Genomic DNA, 13,796 nt, shown 5'->3' with positions numbered 1-13,796 from the left:
TGAGGTGGGGTGGTGAGGGGGAGGTGGGGTGGTGGTGAGGGGGAGGTGGGGTGGTGTTGGGGCAGTGGGGTGAGGTGGGGTGGTGAGGGGGAGGTGGGGTGGGGTTGAGAGGTGGGGTGCTTTGGGGGAGGTGGGGTGGGGTGGTGTGGGGGAGGTGGGGTGGGGAGGAGGGGTGGGGTGGGGTGGGGGAGGTGGTGTGGGGGAGGTGGGGTGGGGAGGTGGGGTGGTATGGGGGTGGTGGTGTTGTGTGGGGTGGGGTGGGGTGGGGAGATGGGGTGGTGTGGGGGGGTGGTTTGGGGGAGGTGGTGTGGGGGAGGTGGTGTGGTGTGGCGATGTGGGGAAGGTGGTGTGGTGTGGGGGTGGTGTGGTGTGGGGGTGGTGTGGTGTGGTGTGGGGGTGGTGTGGATGAGGTGGGGTGGTGTGGGGGAGGTGGGATGGTGTGGGGGAGATGGGGTGGTGTGGGGGTTGGGGTGGTGTGGGGATGTGGGGTGGGGGAGGTGGTGTGGGGGGGAGGTGGTGTGGGGGAGGTGGTGGGGGGGAGGTGGGGGGAGGTGGGGTGCTGTGCGGGAGGTGGTGTGGTGGGGGAGGTGGTGTGGTGTGGGGGAGGTGGTGTGGTGGGGGAGGTGGTGTGGTGGGGGAGGTGGTGTGGTGGAGGAGGTGGTGTGGTGGGGGAGGTGGTGTAGTGGGGGAGGTGGTGTGGTGGGGAGGTGGTGTGGTGGGGCACGTGGTGGGGGAGGTGATGTGGTGGGGGAGATGGTGTGGTGTGGGGGATGTGGTGGCGGGGAGGTGGGGTGGTGTGGGGGAGGTGGGGTGGTGTGGGGGAGGTGGGGTGGTGTGGGGGAGGTGGGGTGGGGGAGTTGGAGTCGTGGGGGGGAGATGGTGTGGGGGAGGTGGGGTGGGGTGGGGGAGGTGGGGTGGGGTGGGGGAGGTTGTGTGGGGAGGTGGGGTGGGGTGAGGGATGTGGGGTGGGGTGGTGTGGGGGAGGTGGGGTGGTGTGGGGGGAGTGGGGTGTTGTGGGGGAGCTGGTGTGGGGGAGGTGGGGTGGTGTGGGGGTGGAGGTGTGGGGTGGAGGAGGTGGTGTGGTGGGGGGGAGGTGGTGTGGTGGGGGGGAGGTGGTGTGGTGGGGGGGAGGTGGTGTGGTGGGGGGGAGGTGGGGTGGGGGAGGTTGTGTGGGGAGGTGGGGTGGGGTGAGGGATGTGGAGTGGGGTGGGGTGGTGTGGGGGAGGTGGGGTGGTGTGGGGGAAGTGGGGTGGTGTGGGGGAGCTGGTGTGGGGGAGGTGGGGTGGTGTGGGGGTGGAGGTGTGGGGTGGAGGAGGTGGTGTGGTGGGGGGGAGGTGGTGTGGTGGGGGGGAGGTGGTGTGGGTAGGTGGGGTGGTGTTGGGGCAGTGGGGTGAGGTGGGGTTGTGTTGGAGAAGTGGGGTGAGGTGGGGTGGTGAGGGGGAGGTGGGGTGGTGGTGAGGGGGAGGTGGGGTGGTGTTGGGGCAGTGGGGTGAGGTGGGGTGGTGAGGGGAGGTGGGGTGGGGTGGAGAGGTGGGGTGCTTTGGGGGAGGTGGGGTGGGGTGGTGTGGGGGAGGTGGGGTGGGGAGGAGGGGTGGGGTGGGGGAGGTGGGGTGGGGAGGTGGGGTGGTATGGGGGTGGTGGTGTTGTGTGGGGTGGGGTGGGGGAGATGGGGTGGTGTGGGGGGGTGGTTTGGGGGAGTTGGTGTGGGGGAGGTGGTGTGGTGTGGCGGTGTGGGGAAGGTGGTGTGGTGTGGGGGTGGTGTGGTGTGGGGGTGGTGTGGTGTGGTGTGGGGGTGGTGTGGATGAGGTGGGGTGGTGTGGGGGAGGTGGGATGGTGTGGGGGAGATGGGGTGGTGTGGGGGGTTGGGGTGGTGTGGGGACGTGGGGTGGGGGAGGTGGTGTGGGGGGGAGGTGGTGTGGGGGGGAGGTGGTGTGGGGGAGGTGGTGTGGTGGAGGTGGTGGAGGTGGGGTCGGGGAGGTGGGGTGGGGTGGTGTGGGGGAGGTGGGGTGGGGAGGAGGGGTGGGGTGGGGGAGGTGGTGTGGGGGAGGTGGGGTGGGGAGGTGGGGTGGTATGGGGGTGGTGGTGTTGTGTGGGGTGGGGTGGGGTGGGGGAGATGGGGTGGTGTGGGGGAGGTGGTGTGGGGGAGGTGGTGTGGTGTGGCGGTGTGGGGAAGGTGGTGTGGTGTGGGGGTGGTGTGGTGTGGGGGAGGTGTGGTGTGGTGTGGGGGTGGTGTGGATGAGGTGGGGTGGTGTGGGGGAGGTGGGATGGTGTGGGGGAGATGGGGTGGTGTGGGGGGTTGGGGTGGTGTGGGGACGTGGGGTGGGGGAGGTGGTGTGGGGGGGAGGTGGTGTGGGGGGGAGGTGGTGTGGAGGAGGTGATGTGGTGGAGGTGGTGGAGGTGGGGTCGGGGAGGTGGGGTGGGGTGGTGGAGGTGGTGTGGGGGAGGTTGGGTGGGATGCGAGGTTGGGGGTGGTGTGGGAGACGTGGTGTGGTGTGGGGGAGGTGGCGTGGGGTGGGGGAGGTGGGGTGGGGGAGGTGGGGTGGTGTGGGGGAGGTGGGGTGGTGTGGTGGATGTGGTGTGGGGAGGTAGGGTGGAGGACGTGATGTGGTGTGGTGAAGGGTGGGTGGTGTGGGGAATGTGGGGTGGGGGAGTTGGTGTGGTGTGGGGGAAGTGGGGTGGGGTGGGAGGTGGGGTGGGGTGGGGTGGGGTACGAGAGGTGATGTCGAGGAGGTGGGCTGGTGTGGGGAGGTGGTGTGAGGGAGGTGGTGTGGGGGAGGTGGTGTGGTGTGGTGTGAGGGAGGTGGTGTGGTGTGGTGTGGGGTGGAGGTGGGGTGGTGTGGGGTTGGGTGGGGTGGTGTGGGGGAGGGTGGGGTGGTGTGGGGGAGGTGGGGTGGTATGGGGGTGTGGTGTGGGGGAGGTTGTGTGGCATGCGGGAGGTGGTGTGGTGTGGGGGAGGTGGTGTGGTGTGGGGGAGGTGGTGTGGTGTGGGGGAGGTGGTGTGGTGTGGGGGAGGTGGTGTGGTGTGGGGGAGGTGGTGTGGTGTGGGGGAGGTGTAGTGGTGTGGGGGAGGTGGTGTGGTGTGGGGGAGGTGGTGTGTGGGGGAGGTGGTGTGGTGTGGGGGTGGTGGTGTGGTGTGGGGGTGGTGGTGTGGTGTGGTGTGGGGGAGGTGGGGTGGTGTGGGGGAGGTGGGGTGGTGTGGGGGAGGTGGGGTGGTTTAGGTGTGGTGGGGTGGGGTGGGGGTGCGGGTGTGGTGTGGGGGAGGAGGTGTGGTGTGGGGGAGGTGGTGTTTTGTGGGGGAGGTGGGGTGGTTTAGGTGAGGTGGTGGGGGGAGGTGGTGTGGTGGAGGTGGGGTGGGGTGGGGTGGGGGTGCGGGTGTGGTGTGGGGGAGGTGGTGTGGTGTGGGGGAGGTGGTGTGGTGTGGGGGTGGTGGTGTGGTGTGGTGTGGGGGTGGTGGTGTGGTGTGGTGTGGGGGAGGTGGTGTGGTGTGGTGTGGGGGAGGTGGGGTGGTGTGGGGGAGGTGGGGTGGTGTGGGGAGGTGGGGTGGTGTGGGGAGGTGGGGTGGTGTGGGGGAGGTGGGGTGGTGTGGGGGTGTGGTGTGGGGGAGGTGGTGTGGCGTGCGGGAGGTGGGGTGGTGGGGGGAAGGTGGTGAGGTGGGGGGAGGAGATGGGATGAGGTGGTGTGGTGTGGGGAGGTGGGGGGGTGGTCGGGGGAGGTGGTGTGGTGTGGCAGAGGTGGTGGGGGAGGTGGGGGGTGTGGCAGAGGTGGTGGGGGAGGTGGGGTGGTGTGGGGGAGGTGGTGTGGCGTGGGGGAGGTGGTGTGGGGAGGTCGGGTGGTGTGGGGGAGGTGGGGTGGTGTGGGGGAGGTGGGGTGGTGTGGGGGAGGTGTTGTGGGGAGGTGGTTTGGTGTGGGGAATGTGGTGGCGGAGAGGTGGGGTGGGGTGGTGTGGGGGAGGTTGGGTGGGGAGGTGGGTGGTGTGGGGGAGGTGGTGTGTGGGGGAGGTGGGTTGGGGGAGGTGGTGTGGGGGAGGTGGGGTAGTGTGGGGGAAGTTGGATAGTCTGGGGGAGGTGGGTTGGTGTGGTGGAGGTGGTGTGGCGTGGGAGAGGTGGTGGTGGGGAGGTGGGGTGGTGTGGGGGAGGTTGGGTGGAGGAGGTGGATGGTGTGGGGGTGGTGGTGGGGTGTTGTGGGAGGTGGGGTGTTGTGGGAGGTGGGGTGGTGTTGGGGAGGTGTGATGGTGTGGGGAAGGTTGGGTGGGGGAGGTTGGGTGGGGGAGGTGGTGTGGTGTGGGGTTGTGTGGCGGAGGATATGTGGGGGAGGTGCGGTGGTGTGGGGGAGGTGGGGTGGTGGGGGGGAGGTGGGGTAGGGGAGGTGGAGTGGTGTGGGGGAGGTGACGTGGTGTGGGGGAGGTGGGGTGGTGTGGGGAGGTTGGGTGGGGCAGGTGTGATGGTGTGGGGGAGGATGGGTGGGGGAGGTGGGGTGGTGTGGGGGAGGTGGGGTGGTGTGGGGGAGGTGGGGTTGTGTGGGGGAGGTTGGGTGGGGGAGGTGTGATGGTGTGGGGGATGTTGGGTGGCGGAGGTTGGGTGGGGGTGGTGTGATGGTGTGGGGGAGTTTGGGTGGGGGAGGTGGGATAGTGTGGGAGAGGTGGTGAGGGAAGTGGGATTGTGTGGGGGAGGTTTGGTGGGGGAGGTGGGGTGGTGTGGGGAGGTGGGGTAGGGGAGGTGGGGTGGTGTGGGGGATGTGACGTGATGTGGGGGAGGTGGGGTGTGGTGGGGGAGGTGGTGTGGTGTGGGGGAGGTGGTGTGGTGTGGGGGAGGTGGTGTGGGGAGGTGGTGTGGGGAGCTGGTCTGGTGTGGGTGAGGTGGTGGAGGGAGGTGCGGTGGTGGTGGGGAGGTGGTGTGATGTGGGGTAGGTTGGGTGCGGGAGGTGGGGTGGTGTTGGGGAGGTTGTGTGGTGGGGTAGTGTGGGGGAGGTGGGGTGGGGAGGTGGGGTGGTGTGGTGGAGGTGAGGTGGGGGAGGTTGGGTGAGATGTGAGGTAGGGGAGTTGTGGGGGAGGTGGTGTGGGGGAGGTGGGGTGGTGTGGGGGAGGTGGGGTGGTGTGGGGGAGGTGGGGTGGGGTGGTGTGGGGGACGTTGGGTGGTGCGTGGGTGGTGGTGGGGAGTGTGGGGGCGGTGGGGTGGGGTGTGGTGGGGGACGTGGAGTGGTGTGGGGGAGATGATGTGGGGGAGGTGACGTGGTGTGGGGGAGGTGGGGTGGTGTGGGGGAGGTGGTGTGGTGTGGGGAGGTGGGGTGGTATGGGGGAGGTGGTGTGGTATGGGGAGGTGGGGTGGTGTGGGGGAGTTGGGGTGGTGTGGGGAGGTGTGGGGGAGGTGGGGTGGTGTGGGGAGGTGTGGGTGAGGTGGGGTGGTGTGGGGAGGTGGGTGGTGTGGGGGAGGTGGTGGCGGGGAGGTGTGGTGGTGTGGGAAGGTGGGGTGGGAGGGGAGGTGGGGTGGGTGGGGCGGTGGTGTGGGGTGGGGTGGGTGGGGCGGTGGGGTGGTGTGGGGGGGGAGGTGGGGTGGTGTGGTGTGGGGGAGGTGGGGTGGTGAGTAGGGAGGTGGTGTGGTGTGGTGTGGGGGAGGTGGTGGCGGGGAGGTGGGGTGGTGTGGGGGAGGTGGTGTGGTGTGGGGGTGGTGGGGTGGTGCGGGGAGGTGGGGTGGGGTGGGGGAGGTGGTGTGGGGGAAGTGGGGTTGTGTGGGGAAGGTTGGGTGGGGGAGGTGTGATGGTGTGGGGGAGATTGGGTGGGGGAGGTGGGGTGGTATGGGGGAGATGGGGTTGTGTGGGGAAGGTTTGGTAGGGGAGGTGGGGTGGTGTGGGGGTGGTGTGGGGGAGGTGGGGGTTGGTGGGGGAGGTGGGGTGGTGTGGGGGTTGGTGGGGGAGGTTTTGTGGTGTGGGGGAGGTGGTGTGGGTAGGTGGGGCGGTGTGGGGAGGTGGGGTGGTGTGGGGGACGTCGGGTGGTGCGTGGGAGGTGGTGTGGGTGGTGGGGTAGTGTGGGGGAGGTGGGGTGGGGTGGGGGAGGTGGAGTGGTGTGGGGGAGATGGTGTGGGGGAGGTGACGTGGTGTGGGGGAGGTGACGTGGTGTGGGGGAGGTGGTGTGGGGGAGGTGGTATGGGGGATGTGGTGTGGGGGAGGTGGGGTGGGGTGGGGGAGGTGGGGTGGTGTGGGGGAGGTGGGGTGGGGTGGGGGATGTGGTGTGGGGAGGGGGAGGTGGGGTGGTGTGGGGGAAGTGGTGTGGTGTGGGGGAGGTGGTGTGGTGGAGGTGGGGTGGTGTGGGGGTGGAGGTGTGGTGTGGGGGAGGTGGTGTGGTGCGGGGGAGGTGGTGTGGGAGGTGGGGTGGTGTTGGGGCAGTGGGGTGGGGTGGGGTGGTGAGGGGGAGGTGGGGTGGGGTGGGGAGGTGGGGTGCTTTGGAGGAGGTGGTGTGGGGTGGTGTGGGGGAGGTGGGGTGGGGAGGTGGGGTGGTGTGGGGGAGCTGGGATGGTGTGGGGGAGTTGGGGTGGGGTGGGGGAGGTGGTGTGGTGTGGGGGAAGTGTGGTTGTGTGGGGAAGGTTGGGTGGGGGAGGTGTGATGGTGTGGGGGAGATTGGGTGGGGAGGTGGGGTGGTATGGGGGAGATGGGGTTGTGTGGGGAAGGTTTGGTAGGGGAGGTGGGGTGGTGTGGTGGAGGTGGGGGTTGGTGGGGGAGGTGGGGTGGTGTGGGGGTTGGCGGGAGAGGTTGTGTGGTGTGGGGGAGGTGGTGTGGGGAGGTGGGGCGGTGTGGGGAGGTGGGGTGGTGTGGGGGACGTCGGGTGGTGCGTGGGAGGTGGTGTGTGGGTGGTGGGGTAGTGTGGGGGAGGTGGGGTGGGGGAGGTGGGGTGGGGTGGGGGAAGTGGTGTGGGGAGGTGGGGTGGGGGAGGTGGTGTGGGGAGGTGGTGTGGGGGAGGTGGTATGGGGGATGTGGTGTGGGGGAGGTGGGGTGGGGTGGGGGAGGTGGGGTGGCGTGGGGGAGGTGGTGTGGTGTGGGGGAGGTGGGGTGGGGTGGGGGAGGTGGTGTGGGGAGGGGGAGGTGGGGTGGTGTGGGGGAAGTGGTGTGGTGTGGGGGAGGTGGTGTGGTGGAGGTGGGGTGGTGTGGGGGTGGAGGTGTGGTGTGGGGGAGGTGGTGTGGTGCGGGGGAGGTGGTGTGGGAGGTGGGGTAGTGTTTGGGCAGTGGGGTGGGGTGGGGTGGTGAGGGGGAAGTGGGGTGGGGTGGGGACGTGGGGTGCTTTGGGGGAGGTGGGGTGGGGTGGTGTGGGGGAGGTGGGGTGGGGTGGGGAGGTGGGGTGGTGTGGGGGAGTTGGGGTGGTGTGGGGAGGTGTGGGGGAGGTGGGGTGGTGTGGGGAGGTGTGGGGGAGGTGGTGTGGTGTGGGGAGGTGGGGTGGGTGGGGCGGTGGGGAGGTGTGGGGGAGGTGGGGTGGTGTGGGGAGGTGTGGGGGAGGTGGTGTGGTGTGGGGAGGTGGGGTGGGTGGGGCGGTGGGGTGGTGTGGGGGGGGTGGGGTGGTGTGGGGGGGGAGGTGGTGTGGTGTGGGGGAGGTGGGGTGGGGTGGGGGAGGTGGGGTGGTGTGGGGGAGGTGGGGTGGTGTGGGGGAGGTGGGGTGGGGTGGGGGAGGTGGTGTGGGGTGGGGGAGGTGGGGTGGTGTGGGGGAAGTGGTGTGGTGTGGGGGAGGTGGTGTGGTGGAGGTGGGGTGGTGTGGGGGTGGAGGTGTGGTGTGGGGGAGGTGGTGTGGTGCGGGGGAGGTGGTGTGGGAGATGGGGTGGTGTTGGGGCAGTGGGGTGGGGTGGGGTGGTGAGGGGGAGGTGGGGTGGGGTGGGGAGGTGGGGTGCTTTGGGGGAGGTGGGGTGGGTGGTGTGGGGGAGGTGGTGTGGGGTGGGGAGGTGGGGTGGTGTGGGGGAGTTGGGGTGGTGTGGGGAGGTGTGGGGGAGGTGGGGTGGTGTGGGGAGGTGTGGGGGAGGTGGTGTGGTGAGGTGGGGTGGGTGGGGTGGTGTGGGGGGGGAGGTGGGGTGGTGTGGGGGAGGTGGGGTGGTGAGTAGGGAGGTGGGGTGGTGTGGGGGAGGTGGCGGCGGGGAGGGGAGTTGGTGGCGGGGAGGTGGGGTGGTGTGGGGGAGGTGGTGTGGTGTTGGGGAAGTGGGGTGGTGTGGGGAAAGTTTGGTGGGGGAGTTGGGGTGGTGTGGGGGAGGTTGGGTGGGGGAGGTGTGATGGTGTGGGGGAGGTTGGGTGGGGGAGGTGGGGTGGTATGGGGGAGATGGGGTTGTGTGGGGAAGGTTTGGTGGGGGAGGTGGGGTGGTGTGGGGGAGGTGGGGGTTGGTGGGGGAGGTGGTGTGGTGTGGGGGAGGTGGTGTGGGGTGGTGTGGGGACGTCGGGTGGTGCGTGGGAGGTGGTGTGTGGGTGGTGGGGTAGTGTGGGGGAGGTGGTGTGGGGAGATGGGGTGGTGTTGGGGCAGTGGGGTGGGGTGTTGAGGGGGAGGTGGGGTGGGGTGGGGGAGTTGGTGTGGGGTTGGTGGGGTGGGGAGGGGAGGTGGGGTGGTTTGGGGGTGGTGGTGTTGTGTGGGGTTGGGTGGGGGAGATGGGGTGGTGTGAGGGAGTTGGTGTGGGGGAGGTGGTGTGGTGTGGCGGTTGGGGTGGTGTGGGGGAGGTGGGGTGGTGTGGGGAAGGTGGTGTGGTGTGGGGAGGTGGGGTGGTGTGGGTGAGGTGGGATGGTGTAGGGGAGGTGGGGTGGTGTGGGGGGTTGGGGTGGTGTGGGGAGGTGGGGTGGGGGACGTGGGGTGGGGGAGATGGTGTGGGGGAGTTGGTATGGGGGATGTGGCGTGGGGGAGGTGGGGTGGTGTGGGGAAGGTGGGGTGGGTGAGGTGGTGTAGTGTGGGGGACGTGGGGTGGGGGAGGTGGGGTGGTGTGGCGGAGGTTGGGTGGGGGAGGTGTGATGGTGTGGGGGAGGTTGAGTGGGGAGGTGGGGTGGTATGGGGGAGATGGGGTTGTGTGGGGAAGGTTTGGTAGGGGAGGTGGGGTGGTGTTGGGGAGGTTGCGGTTGGTGGGGGAGGTGGGGTGGTGTGGGGGAGGTGGGGGTTAGTGGGGGAGGTTGTGTGGTGTGGGGGAGGTGGTGTGGGGAGGTGGGGTGGTGTGGGGAAGTGGGGTGGTGTGGTGGACGTCGGGTGGTGCGTGGGAGGTGGTGTGTGGGTGGTGGGGTAGTGTGGGGGAGGTGGGGTGGGGTGGGGGAGGTGGAGTGGTGGGGGGGAGATGGTGTGGGGGAGGTGACGTGGTGTGGGGGTGGTGACGTGGTGTGGGGAGGTGGGGTGGTGTGGGGGAGGTGGGGTGGTGTGGGGGAGGTGGGGTGGGGAGGTGGGGTGGGGTGGGGGAAGTGGTGTGGGGAGGTGGGGTGGGGGACGTGGGGTGGTGTGGGGGAAGTGGTGTGGTGTGGGGGAGGTGGTGTGGTGGAGGTGGGGTGGTGTGGGGGTGGAGGTGTGGTGTGGGGGAGGTGGTGTGGTGCGGGGGAGGTGGTGTGGGAGGTGGGGTGGTGTTGGGGCAGTGGGGTGGGGTGGGGTGGTGAGGGGGAGGTGGGGTGGGGTGGGGAGGTGGGGTGCTTTGGAGGAGGTGGTGTGGGGTGGTGTGGGGGAGGTGGGGTGGGGAGGTGGGGTGGTGTGGGGGAGCTGGGATGGTGTGGGGGAGTTGGGGTGGGGTGGGGGAGGTGGTGTGGTGTGGGGGAAGTGGGTTGTGTGGGGAAGGTTGGGTGGGGGAGGTGTGATGGTGTGGGGGAGATTGGGTGGGGAGTTGGGGTGGTATGGGGGAGATGGGGTTGTGTGGGGAAGGTTTGGTAGGGGAGGTGGGGTGGTGTGGGGGAGGTGGGGGTTGGTGGGGGAGGTGGGGTGGTGTGGGGGTTGGTGGGAGAGGTTGTGTGGTGTGGGGGAGGTGGTGTGGGGAGGTGGGGCGGTGTGGGGAGGTGGGGTGGTGTGGGGGACGTCGGGTGGTGCGTGGGAGGTGGTGTGTGGGTGGTGGGGTAGTGTGGGGGAGGTGGGGTGGGGGAGGTGGAGTGGTGTGGGGGAGATGGTGTGGGGGAGGTGACGTGGTGTGGGGGAGGTGACGTGGTGTGGGGGAGGTGGTGTGGGGAGGTGGTGTGGGGGAGGTGGTATGGGGGATGTGGTGTGAGGGAGGTGGGGTGGGGTGGGGGAGGTGGGGTGGCGTGGGGGAGGTGGGGTGGTGTGGGGGAGGTGGTGTGGGGTGGGGGAGGTGGTGTGGGGAGGTGGGGTGGTGTGGGGGAAGTGGTGTGGTGTGGGGGAGGTGGTGTGGTGGAGGTGGGGTGGTGTGGGGGTGGAGGTGTGGTGTGGGGGAGGTGGTGTGGTGCGGGGGAGGTGGTGTGGGAGGTGGGGTGGTGTTGGGGCAGTGGGGTGGGGTGGGGTGGTGAGGGGGAAGTGGGGTGGGGTGGGGACGTGGGGTGCTTTGGGGGAGGTGGGGTGGGGGAGGTGGGGTGGGGTGGGGAGGTGGGGTGGTGTGGGGGAGTTGGGGTGGTGTGGGGAGGTGGGGTGGTGTGGGGGAGGTGGTGTGGTGTGGGGAGGTGGGGTGGGTGGGGCGGTGGGGAGGTGTGTGGGAGGTGGGGTGGTGTGGGGAGGTGTGGGGGAGGTGGTGTGGTGTGGGGAGGTGGGGTGGGTGGGGCGGTGGGGTGGTGTGGGGGAGGTGGGGTGGTGTGGGGGGGGGAGGTGGGGTGGTGTGGGGGAGGTGGGGTGGGGTGGGGTGGGGGAGGTGGGGTGGTGTGGTGGAGGTGGGGTGGTGTGGGGGAGGTGGGGTGGGGTGGGGGAGGTGGTGTGGTGGAGGTGGGGTGGTGTGGGGGTGGAGCTGTGGTGTGGGGGAGGTGGTGTGGTGCGGGGGAGGTGGTGTGGGAGGTGGGGTGGTGTTGGGGCAGTGGGGTGGGGTGGGGTGGTGAGGGGGAGGTGGGGTGGGGTGGGGCGGTGGGGTGCTTTGGAGGAGGTGGTGTGGGGTGGTGTGGGGGAGGTGGGGTGGGGAGGTGGTGTGGTGTGGGGGAGCTGGGGTTGTGTGGGGAAGGTTTGGTAGGGGAGGTGGGGTGGTGTGGGGAAGGTTGGGTGGGGGAGGTGTGATGGTGTGGGGGAGATTGGGTGGGGAGGTGGGGTGGTATGGGGGAGATGGGGTTGTGTGGGGAAGGTTTGGTAGGGGAGGTGGGGTGGTGTGGGGGAGGTGGGGGTTGGTGGGGGAGGTGGGGTGGTGTGGGGGTTGGTGGGAGAGGTTGTGTGGTGTGGGGGAGGTGGTGTGGGGAGGTGGGGCGGTGGGGTGGTGTGGGGGACGTCGGGTGGTGCGTGGGAGGTGGTGTGTGGGTGGTGGGGTAGTGTGGGGGAGGTGGGCTGGGGGAGGTGGAGTGGTGTGGGTGAGATGGTGTGGGTGAGGTGACGTGGTGTGGGGGAGGTGACGTGGTGTGGGGGAGGTGGTGTGGGGAGGTGGTGTGGGGGAGGTGGTATGGGGGATGTGGTGTGGGGGAGGTGGGGTGGGGTGGGGGAGGTGGGGTGGCGTGGGGGAGGTGGGGTGGTGTGGGGGAGTTGGGGTGGGGTGGGGGAGGTGGTGTGGGGAGGGGGAGGTGGGGTGGTGTGGGGGAAGTGGTGTGGTGTGGGGGAGGTGGTGTGGTGGAGGTGGGGTGGTGTGGGGGTGGAGGTGTGGTGTGGGGGAGGTGGTGTGGTGCGGGGGAGGTGGTGTGGGAGGTGGGGTGGTGTTGGGGCAGTGGGGTGGGGTGGGGTGGTGAGGGGGAAGTGGGGTGGGGTGGGGACGTGGGGTGCTTTGGGGGAGGTGGGGTGGGGTGGTGTGGGGGAGGTGGGGTGGGGTGGGGAGGTGGGGTTGTGTGGGGGAGTTGGGGTGGTGTGGGGAGGTGTGGGGGAGGTGGGGTTGTGTGGGAGGTGTGGGGGAGGTGGTGTGGTGTGGGGAGGTGGGGTCGGTGGGGAGGTGTGGGGGAGGTGGGGTGGTGTGGGGAGGTGTGGGGGAGGTGGTGTGGTGTGGGGAGGTGGGGTGGGTGGGGCGGTGGGGTGGTGTGGGGGGGGTGGGGTGGTGTGGGGGGGGAGGTGGGGTGGTGTGGGGGAGGTGGGGTGGGGAGGTGGGGTGGGTGGGACGGTGGGGTGGTGTGGGGGGGGAGGTGGGGTGATGTGGGGGAGGTGGGGTGGGGTGGGGTGGTGTGGGGGAGGTGGGGTGGTGTGGGGGAGGTGGGGTGGGGTGGGGGAGGTGGTGTGGGGAGGGGGAGGTGGTGTGGTGTGGGGGAAGTGGTGTGGTGTGGGGGAGGTGGTGTGGTGGAGGTGGGGTGGTGTGGGGGTGGAGCTGTGGTGTGGGGGAGGTGGTGTGGTGCGGGGGAGGTGGTGTGGGAGATGGGGTGGTGTTGGGGCAGTGGGGTGGGGTGGGGTGGTGAGGGGGAGGTGGGGTGGGGTGGGGAGGTGGGGTGCTTTGGGGGAGGTGGGGTGGGTGGTGTGGGGGAGGTGGGGTGGGGTGGGGAGGTGGGGTGGTGTGGGGGAGTTGGGGTGGTGTGGGGAGGTGTGGGGGAGGTGGGGTGGTGTGGGGAGGTGTGGGGGAGGTGGTGTGGTGTGGGGAGGTGGGGTGGGTGGGGTGGTGTGGGGGGGGAGGTGGGGTGATGTGGGGGAGGTGGGGTGGTGAGTAGGGAGGTGGGGTGGTGTGGGTGAGGTGGTGGCGGGGAGGGGAGGTGGTGGCGGGGAGGTGGGGTGGTGTGGGGGAGGTGGTGTGGTGTTGGGGAGGTGGGGTGGTGTGGGGAAAGTTTGGTGGGGGAGTTGGGGTGGCGTGGGGGAGGTTGGGTGGGGGAGGTGTGATGGTGTGGGGGAGGTTGGGTGGGGGAGGTGGGGTGGTATGGGGGAGATGGGGTTGTGTGGGGAAGGTTTGGTGGGGGAGGTGGGGTGGTGTGGGGGAGGTGGGGGTTGGTGGGGGAGGTGGTGTGGTGTGGGGGAGGTGGTGTGGGGAGGTGGGGTGGTGTGGGGACGTCGGGTGGTGCGTGGGAGGTGGTGTGTGGGTGGTGGGGTAGTGTGGGGCAGGTGGTGTGGGGAGATGGGGTGGTGTTGGGGCAGTGGGGTGGGGTGGTGAGGGGGAGGTGGGGTGGGGTGGGGGAGTTGGTGTGGGGTTGGTGGGGTGGGGAGGGGAGGTGGGGTGGTTTGGGGGTGGTGGTGTTGTGGGGTTGGGTGGGGGAGATGGGGTGGTGTGAGGGAGTTGGTGTGGGGGAGGTGGTGTGGTGTGGCGGTTGGGGTGGTGTGGGGGAGGCGGGGTGGTGTGGGGAAGGTGGTGTGGTGTGGGGGAGGTGGGGTGGTGTGGGTGAGGTGGGATGGTGTAGGGGAGGTGGGGTGGTGTGGGGGGTTGGGGTGGTGTGGGGAGGTGGGGTGGGGGACGTGGGGTGGGGGAGGTGGTGTGGGGGAGTTGGTATGGGGGATGTGGTGTGGGGAGGTGGGGTGGTGTGGGGAAGGTGGGGTGGGTGAGGTGGTGTAGTGTGGGGGATGTGGGGTGGGGTGGGGGAGGTGGGGTGGTGTGGCGGAGGTTGGGTGGGGGAGGTGTGATGGTGTGGGGGAGGTTGGGTGGGGAGGTGGGGTGGTATGGGGGAGATGGGGTTGTGTGGGGAAGGTTTGGTAGGGGAGGTGGGGTGGTGTTGGGGAGGTTGGGGTTGGTGGGGGAGGTGGGGTGGTGTGTGGGAGGTGGGGGTTGGTGGGGGAGGTTGTGTGGTGTGGGGGAGGTGGTGTGGGGAGGTGGGGTGGTGTGGGGTGGTGTGGTGGACGTCGGGTGGTG

The 13,796-nt window shown here is 70.0% G+C and overlaps 1 protein-coding gene across 1 annotated transcript in view; it reads left to right on the top strand.

The window, feature by feature from the left end:
• Nucleotides 1-13,796, top strand: part of LOC140430234 (uncharacterized) — a 172,431-nt gene that overhangs the window by 44,208 nt on the left and 114,427 nt on the right. The window lies entirely within an intron of this gene.

Source organism: Scyliorhinus torazame, chromosome 10, assembly GCF_047496885.1.
Source record: "Scyliorhinus torazame isolate Kashiwa2021f chromosome 10, sScyTor2.1, whole genome shotgun sequence".
NCBI classification, from domain to species: Eukaryota; Metazoa; Chordata; class Chondrichthyes; order Carcharhiniformes; family Scyliorhinidae; genus Scyliorhinus; species Scyliorhinus torazame.
The sequence above is the reverse complement of the archived record's forward strand: the minus strand, read 5'-3'. Positions and strand labels throughout refer to the sequence as shown.